We start from the raw sequence: 9,647 nt of genomic DNA on the forward strand, positions 1-9,647 counted from the left end.
ACGGGTATAATACATATTATATATGTACGTAGTTCATATATGTGTGTAAGTATGGATGATTTAACCAATAGAGATGTAGATGTTGGTGAATAATTACTTGTTATGGTTCATTAAATAAATAATGTTTTTAAACTTAGTTACATAATTAAAAGCAGCACACAATAAATCTCAAGCCATGGTTTGGTTAGGTTGACTTTAAACTAACCCTAGCCAAGTGTCAAGTTACCATAATCAACCTCTCTCATATCCCTCCTTGCTACACAAAAACAGCCCCTAATCGGGTCAAGGTACATTAATTCTCTTGCTCATAACATTTTATTTTTGGTAGAATCAAATACAAACAACATTTATATATGATAGATACATCTATGTCATGTTGAAAATGATACTTCTCCCATCAATATGTAGGGTACATTTGTCCAGGCAGTCGTGGCTTAGCAATTGTTATAAGTGGTTTAGCCAAGGAAATGCCATCATTAGTTTCGAGAAGCTCGGCGGACCGCTTATTGCATGGTGCCTCCCAGGTAAAACCTTGGACCATCCTTGCTAGCAACATTGTAGTTATGGTTGGGCCTAGCCCTACTCCGGGACAACCACGACTCCATGTGCTAAACGAGATCATCTTCGGGTCATTATCCGAAAGAAGCCCTTGTTTTCCTTCCCCGTGTAGATGTCAATCCGGATTGAACCGCAATGGGTCTACCCACATATTTGGATTTCTTCCCATCCGAAGTCGACTTAGGATAATGTGGCTACCCTTTGGAATAAAGTAACCACCAACAGTAGTATTCATTATTTAAACATGAGATGGGATAAAAGGTCAAAAGAGTGCAACCTAAAACTTTCCTTGATGCATGCTTTTAAGTAATTGAGTTTGGTTAGGTCGCGCTCTTAGACTAGCTTTTAGCGCCCCACAACATGATCTAACTCCTTGACTGCTTGTTTAGGATCATAGGTTCATTGATCATCTTGACGATTACCCATTCTGTCGCAATAGATAGAGTATCAATTGAGGCAGCCATTAGTTTTAAATTTGGTAAGGCACAAATATGAGTTTGGAAAAGATAGTCATGCAATCATATATGAAATGTGTAAAAGTAAAATAGATAGTGTACCAAACAAAACACTATTATCATGTGCATGTGAATGATAATAAAGTAATTGATGGAGAAAAACATACAAGAAGTTGGGATTTAATCTCCTCGGGTGTAAGCTTAGGATCTTCATGTTTAATTTAAACATCAAGCAAATCACATTTTTCCATTCTTGCCCCATTGCTTCTCATTTGAATTCTTTCATCGATCAATGGATCTTGATACTTTCGAACAATTTCAATTGATTTCCGTGTCATCTTTTCGTGGCCATCAAAGTCAGTCTTTCTTCTTAACCATGGCAAATAATCAGCGATGCAAAATGCATAAAGATACTTCAGAACGGTACAAAGCACGTCGCCAACTTCAGTTTCTTCCTTACCCAGCCCTCCATCTTCCATTCCTTGCCTAAATAATTTTTTCCCGAAAAACATATTCATCAATACGTTTCCTATGAAATGTTTGCTCACACTTCGAATATTTTTTAATCCACCATCAACTATAGCATCTTGTTTTTCTATTTGGTTACATATGTACCTAAGTAATAGATTAGCTTCTTTGTCCCGTTTATGTTGGAGCCATTTGTGTACTCACGGTGAAAGCATCCCCCTGTTTATGATTCTTTTCATCTACCTTCATTGCTCGCCACACGGGGACATGATTGTAGTGAGAAATCCGCCACTTATCATATTGGCTAACAAGAAATCAGGCTTGGGATTGAATATTTTATCTAGTATTTCGAGGATCTCGCATGCAAGGTCTTGTGACGAACCTACAATGACGTGGGTTGAAGTCCTAGCCGGATACAAAGGATCGGGGTGTCATATTGGTCCATGAGGTTATGGATCCATCAGAAAGTTGGTTTATTTCGAAGAAACCGACGTGCATCTGATTAATGGAAAAGGGGTTGGACCAGGTGGCAATGAATGTTGGTTGCTTGAAGATTTCTAGTTTATGAACCTACTAGCAAGATAGAACGGGATGATGAGTAGGGTGACAGTTAAAGACATTATTAGTAATGATGAAGATTTATGATGTTGAATGTGAGTTCGAAATGACTTAATGGAGGTAGGTTTAAGGTTTAGTTTTATAGAAAGTTACTTAAAATTGAACTTGATAATTGGGTTTGTTATGATTTTCTATAATACAAATTTGATTTGGTCCAAATTGTGCATAAATAAAAAAGGACCCAACTGTGTATCAAAAAGGACCGAATTATGTATAAAAAATGACCACAATAAAATATGAACATGCTAATTTGGTTTTACTATATAGTTTATTTCAATTTGAAGGTCTTGTAAGGTCGAGACAATCACTTGATGTGGACTTTTAAACGAATCGAACGTTTAAATATTGTTTGGCAGAAACTTTCTTTATGTTCATTTACTTAATAAACAAACTAACATGAACACATTTTGTTTGTTCGTTTATGTAACAACCTCAAAAATGGGGCTAATTTTTTTTTATTTATTTTAAAAGAGAAAAACTTATTGTTAAATACTGAGTGAGATGTTGGTTGAATAGTCGAAGCGAACCATACATCAATAGGCTTTGCCCGAACCATTGAGATAACTAACGGGATCGGCACAATGATTACATAGAACCTGATGGAGATACGAATAAGCTCGATAATAATACCATAATTTATAACATGGGCTCGGCCCAAGTTAATCAAACGAAAACGAGACCTGTTTAACCCAAATGAACCAGAACCCGATAACTTCAAAATCATATGAACCATTCAATAATTATCCAACAGTTCTTTAACTATACTAGGTATCCAAAATACATAACCTGTTACCTATATCACAACACTGTCACCGAACCTAACTAAACGACAACCGATTAACAAGACTAATAACATGTTATATATATTATTTAAAACACATACTTATGATCTATCTCTAAGCCGATCCCCAAATTTATATGCATGACCTGATTGTTTTAATTTTATAAATAAATAAATAAAATCTCCTAATATCTTTGCGATATCTCAAATCCTTTTTGCCCAATCTCTTCTCATGTTTCATGCGTATTTTGTTTTCCTTCAACCCCAATCACCTTCATGCAGAGCACTTAACCAATCTCATGGCATGCAAAGGATCATATCAGAGCTTCCTATGTAAACTCAACAATAGAAACCAATGCTTGTACGCCTTTGATTTCCCATTCAATCTCTTGAAATCTCTGCCTTGTTTCTTGAATAAAAACATACCAGCAAACCAAAGGAAATTCTGGGTAAATACATGTTCTGTTAATGTTCCATTCAAACTACAATCTATTCCTCCATGTTAATACTACCGGACACCAAAAACAGCCCCCCCCCCCCTTCTAACATTCTGTTTTCCAGCTTACGGATCAGCCCAAGAACAACAAGAAATCCGGGTAATCATATTGTTTCAATCTATTCTCACCTTATTCTTTTGTTGTTCTGATAAACCGGTAACCGCATCACAGTACCAAAGCTCTGTTTTGCTCGCGAATTCAGTTTAAGAACCGGAGTTACCATCTAAGATCAACAACTCGGCCTTGATCTCCATTTCTCTGCTCACGGATTTATCCTAGAAACTTGCATAGCCAAACCCGTGGAACCTGCTCACTGTTCGAGGTAACCGCGAATGATTGTTTAACATTCTTTTCGTTTAAATTCCGAGTATCCAGGTGTTTTCCTATGAACGACCAGCCATCTACATGATGAACCAAAATCATGTACTGGTCAGTAAACCATTCAAGTACCTAAACTCATAACCATACAAAACTGATAATTTTATAAATACAAAACCCTAAACAAGAAACTCAGTTTTGAACCAAACAAACGAGATATGAACTGATTATTTAAATTTGTTGAAGTAAACTGAACATTCAGAACATATAACTGGTCTAGAACTTTTAAAATTACATCATGTGCAGCCCCACAACCATGGCCAAATGAATGACCATTCCGTAACTCGTTTAATCACGAACTAAATAGAAAACCAAACTGATAAGTGGCCATTTTTAACTTCTGGATGCTTAACATAATTTTTTTAAAAGTTAAACAAATTATTTAAGTCCTTAAACTTGTAAAATATCAGCCCCAAACCGTGGAAAAATTAACGGCCATTCGGTAACACGTTTAAGGACGAACTAATTTGAAAACCAAAATCGTATTAACTTCTGGACTGTTAGCATAAGTTCCAAAAGTTAAAACACTTTATTCCTGTCCTTAAAACCCCTAAATGACCAGCCTCCAAAACTAATACTGAACCGTGTATTAAAAACCTTTTAAACAAACATTTTGATAACTCGTTAACTAAGAAATAAACCGTGCAACCTAAATAATATTATAACATATTTTTGCAGACCTAAATATAATATACTGAAGAATAATAACCTGACTGGAAACTGTTCTTCATGAAACATTGCTTTTAAACCGAGCTAGGACCCAAACGGGCCAAAAACCAGACTCTTACTCGTTAGTGCAGATTTAATACATTTTTTTTAAACCTATGAAATGTTAAAAACAATTTATTTAAATGTATTAAAACAGGTCCTAAAATGATTGATAACCAAACTTGAGTTTTGTTAAAAATATAACATAAAGGTGCTAACGAGCCCAAACCGAAGCCACTGTTTGGGTTCCCAACACCCTAATATCAATATGAAAGTTTTAATATGCCATTTTCAATGCATTATAACTGGTCCATAACCGTTTTGTGGTGAGGAATCAGTTTTTAATCAATAAACGTGGCTAAGGGCATTCTTGGAATAAAAATAGGACGGGTATATAACTGAAACTATGAAATAGAAAATATTGATTTTAAAACAGAAAGTTTTAAGTAAAACATGTTTATTTTAAACTCTGAACGTGGAATAAATCAGCCCGAAAGATACCTATAAACCATGTGTTAAAAAGCATCCGAACCGGCACTCTGGTAACCCGTTTTAATAAGAAACAAGCCATGCACAAGTAACAATATGATTTCTTTCTGCAGTCCAAAACATATTATTTTACTGATATAGAAACTAGCTGTAACCATTCTACACAAATCATCATCTTTAAAATCGAACTAGAACCTGAACGGGCCAAAACCGTGCTCGTAATCATTAGTGCAGTCCTAAATACTGTTTTAAACCCATGGAACTTTGGAACAACTTGTTTTCATGTATTATAGCAGGTCTTAATAAGTTTGATAACCGAAAGTGAGTTTTTGTTAAAAAATATATCGAAGGGGCATTTTTGGAAACAAGTTAATATTCAAAAAAACTGAAAATATAAAAGTATGATATTAATACAGAAAATTATAAGTTAAAATGACTAAATATAAGTTATAAGATACTAAAGGATAAGTGGGTTTAGAAGAACGACCCGTTTGCAAGCTTAAACTCGTTGTTTCGTTAAAACCGGCAACGAGCCCACTTTATAAAGACATAAGTGCTTCAAAAATATAAAAGCATTTTTTTCCCAGAAATTTTTATTTGAAATACTTTGTGGTAACGATATAAACCATTTTTAATACATACAACACCCTTTTTGTCAAGAGCTAACGTTTAAACATGACTTACGGTAAAACGACATAAAACCAAACAAGCATCTTGAAAAATACAAAATTATAAAGTTTCCGATTTCTAACAGTAAGTACAAATTTACAAAACCTTAATTTTAGTGTTTACTTATTTTACCAAAATTAACTAAGTCTTTAACCTGATTTAACAGTAAGGATCATTAAACTTTTGATATCAATGAAATGTGTATAATTTCTATGGTCATACAGTAACCCGAAACCTAACTGAAACCCCAAACTTTCCAAAAATGAAAAATTTGTCGAAACCCGACAAATGAACCAAGGTAAGTAAAAACTCCCAGAAGTTGAATTGTATACCTAAACACAAAACATCAATCTTATTACGTTATTTATATACAAACTTCCCATAAAAGGAAACTTTACTCATCGAGAACCAAATGCGTTGGAAAACACTTAGAATTAACAGTACACATTACCAATAGTGAATTTTACACATTTCTTCGATAACTTATTGTTGATTAATATATATACTAGGCGTACTTGGTGATTTCTAGCATAGTGCAAGCTCATTGATTATCTTTCATATACATATTGCATACGGACTGAGGTGAGTTTCGTGCTGCCATTTTTACTTAAACTTTTTGGGCTGGATACATGCTGGTTTTACTTATGGTGTGATATTTATCAAGAGGTATTATACTGCTAAATTTTGTCCCAACTTTTACACAATCATTGGCCCGAGAGAATGGGTCGGAGACTTGTATGGGTAGTACTATTTGGGAGACCCCCACGCACAGTGACCCTATGTTGGGTAAACCACACTGAGATCTGCGGATCGTTGCGGCATATAACCTACGTGTTTGATTATTGCTTTTAGCAGGGTGATAATCCGGGACGGTTTAACTTCTAGTATGAGTTGGGGATACTTATGCTAGTTGCAGGTTTGATTGTGGACTTGATTGATGTGCACCATGCTTTATACTTACATACACGCAAACTTGCGCGCTTTTATAAATGAACTGTTTTATGTGTATGTGAGCTAAACTCACGAACTCACCAACTTTTTAATTGACACTTTTTAGCATGTATTCAGGTACTATGGGGATTAGCAATTTGGATTAGCTTTGTAAGGAGAATGCTTAAGGATAGAGGCGTATGCCGAACATGAACAATGAAGATTAGATGCCAAGAAGATTAGTAGAACCAACCTCGGGATTGTAGCAGTGTCAGAGAAGAGATAGTTGTGTAGTTACACCTTGTCATAAATACTTAGTGCAAACGTCGTAACTTATTTTTATCAATAATATTCCGCTGCTTACACTTGGTACCAATTTGTCCTTGAAACTCTCAGGCCTCCATTGGCAGGGTGTGACAGTTTATGTTCGTTAAATATATTAATTTAATGCGAGAAATGTTTCTTAAAACGATAAGTGAGAGAAACAAAACCAACCAATCACAAACTTTCGCTTTATTTTAATCATAGAAGATTTTTCGCACACAAATGGTTTTTTATAATTTTTTAATTTTAGTAACTAATTATTATCCGAAGAGTTAGAAATTATTTTTTCTGTATGGAACAATATAAAATTATCATTATACATTTAAATAAAGCTAATTTACCGGTTGTACTAGAAAAAACAAGTGTTCATCGAATTTTTTTTTAAACAACCAGAGTTAGTCCATTAGATGGTATAAATTTTATATTTTTACATTTATAAACGAACTCATTAGTCCATTAGGTTCATAACCATTTTTCTGTTATTTTTATTTAGTAAAGAATCATTTTCGTCTTTTTGGTTTGGCAAATAATGCGAATTTAGTTCAAAAAGTTTGTTTTTTCATATGAGCCCTCCACGTTTCCCAGTTCTTGCCAATTACATTCAAATCACTAACCCCGTTAAATTTAATCGTTAAGTCAGGGTATACATGTATTTTCACTCTTTCTTTATTATAATACTTATTTCAGTGAACTGCGGTTTTCGTCCTTGTGGTTTTTCCAAATCTGCGGTTTTAGTCAAATAGTTTTATGTTTGGAATTTTCATTCATGTAGATTCATTTCATCTGCAATTAAACCCGAATTCCCTAATCTCGTTAAGTCTAGTCGTTAAACCCATCAGTGTGTCCTTCACGTATGGGGAAATTTTGTTCCTTCATTTCTTTTTCCCCAAATATACCCCAGCCCTCATGTGTGGGAGAGTTGTGAATTAGGACTGAGGCTTATTTGGGGAGAAAAACAACAAAACTGGTCGTCACATGAGAGGCACGCAAATGGGTTAACGACCAGACTTAACGAGGTTAATAAATTCAGGTTTAATTACAAGTGAAATGAAACTAAAAAGACGAAAATTGCAAACATGAAACTATTTGACTAAAACCGCATATTTGGACAAACCACAAGGACGAAAACCGCAGTTCACTTAAATAAGTAGTATAATAAAGAAAGAGTGAAAAGACATGTATACCCATAACTTAACGATTAAATTTTACGGGGTTAGTGATTTGGATGTAATTGGCAAGAACTAAGAAACGTGAAAGATCGATATACAAAAAATAAATTTTTTGAACTAAATTCGTATTATTTGTCAAACCTTTTTTTTTATTAATATGAAATAACATGTCATTAGCATTTCATTTCATATTTAATAAAGTTTTAACACTCCATAACTAGAGACTGCAATCTCTGTTTTCAAAATAAAAAATACAAAATTCAAAGCGCAATAGTCACCGGATAACACCGAACTGACTCACATCCACATCTCCGGAACTCGACCGCTCAGACAAAACATCAGCCATTACTTTAACTTGCATGTTAAGTGCAGAAACATAATCCGCCACTTCTTCCAGGACAACCAGCAACGGCTGTTTCCGGCAGCCGGGTATTAACCGGCTGAGATCACGTGCTTTCCTTTGCACCCTCGGTAACTTCTTCAGTCGGATGCTACGGCTTGTTCTTTGCTTCATAGATTTATACTTGAGGATCGCACGGCTCCATCGGGTCCGTCCTTTAGCCGTTATCGCGAGAACACGGTTAGCTACTTCGTGAACTGCACGTCCACTGGAGTGGCCGTACCCGAGACGGACGTGCTGTAGAGGTTGCAACAGTTTTGATTTGTATACTTGCTCTTGTGTTTTTGATCTCCAAGGCCTAATCTCCTTCTTCTTATTCGATTGCCTTTGCATTTTACTCTTCTTGGTCTGTTTCAAGGAATTGTGGTGTCTGTAGGAGTTGTCCGTTATCTGATTATTTGATATCGCCGTTGATGACATCATTGTCTGAGTTCAGATAAATAAAATAAGTTTGTTTTGATTGAGAGAAGGTGAGGATGGAGTTAGTGGGATATAAAGAGAGGAGTGTGTGTATGTCAGATGTGAGTATAACCCGTGTAAAATTTGAATCGATCAAATTCGATTATATTACAATAGGGTTGGTTTGTATGCCCCAAAATATATCATTAACTGGGTCTTAGTTGGGTGCACGGCAGGTAAGACAAGGGATGTCATGAAAACCAAACTTGATGGGAAAACCGGAAAATCCGACATAATAATTGGAAAACGTTCGGGACTAGTTTGAAAATTTTCATGGGTTTGGGACAAGCTTGGGATATGTAATATACCCGATTATCCGATAGCATTGACTAATTTATCCAATTATATACCTGATGTACCCGACATAACAAATATATGTGTGTGTGTACTTATGTAGTATGTGTGTGTGTGTGTGTATGTTATATTTTTGTCAAAAACAGATAGAAACCTGACAAGTATTTTGACAAAACCCGAGGGGAGATTCCCCATTAAACCCAACGGATTTGGGACGAGCTTTCATAATCGGGTATGGGTTTAGGAATACCTAAACCCGACCCATTGTCATCTTTAGATAAGACATGTTTGCTCCTGTAGGGATGAGCATAAGTCGGGTATAATCCGAGAGACCCAAATCGATCCGGCACGGTTATTATAGTGGGGTCAATTACCATATTAGCCCTTGACTTGTAGATACCATAGTAGGGATGTTTATTGTTTGATTTCAAACTAATTAAAACGAAAACT

The 9,647-nt window shown here is 35.3% G+C and overlaps 2 pseudogenes; both read right to left on the reverse strand.

Moving 5' to 3' along the window:
* Nucleotides 1–397: 397 nt before the first annotated feature.
* On the reverse strand, nt 398–2,101 carry LOC143590420 (isoleucine N-monooxygenase 1-like; annotated as a pseudogene).
* Nucleotides 2,102–8,318: 6,217 nt separating this feature from the next.
* LOC143590421 (transcription factor bHLH147 pseudogene) lies at nt 8,319–8,864 on the reverse strand (annotated as a pseudogene).
* Nucleotides 8,865–9,647: the final 783 nt, after the last annotated feature.

Source organism: Bidens hawaiensis, unplaced genomic scaffold (assembly GCF_021521415.1).
Source record: "Bidens hawaiensis isolate Kalapana, Puna unplaced genomic scaffold, B.hawaiensis_p1.1 tig00038549_1, whole genome shotgun sequence".
NCBI lineage: Eukaryota > Viridiplantae > Streptophyta > Magnoliopsida > Asterales > Asteraceae > Bidens > Bidens hawaiensis.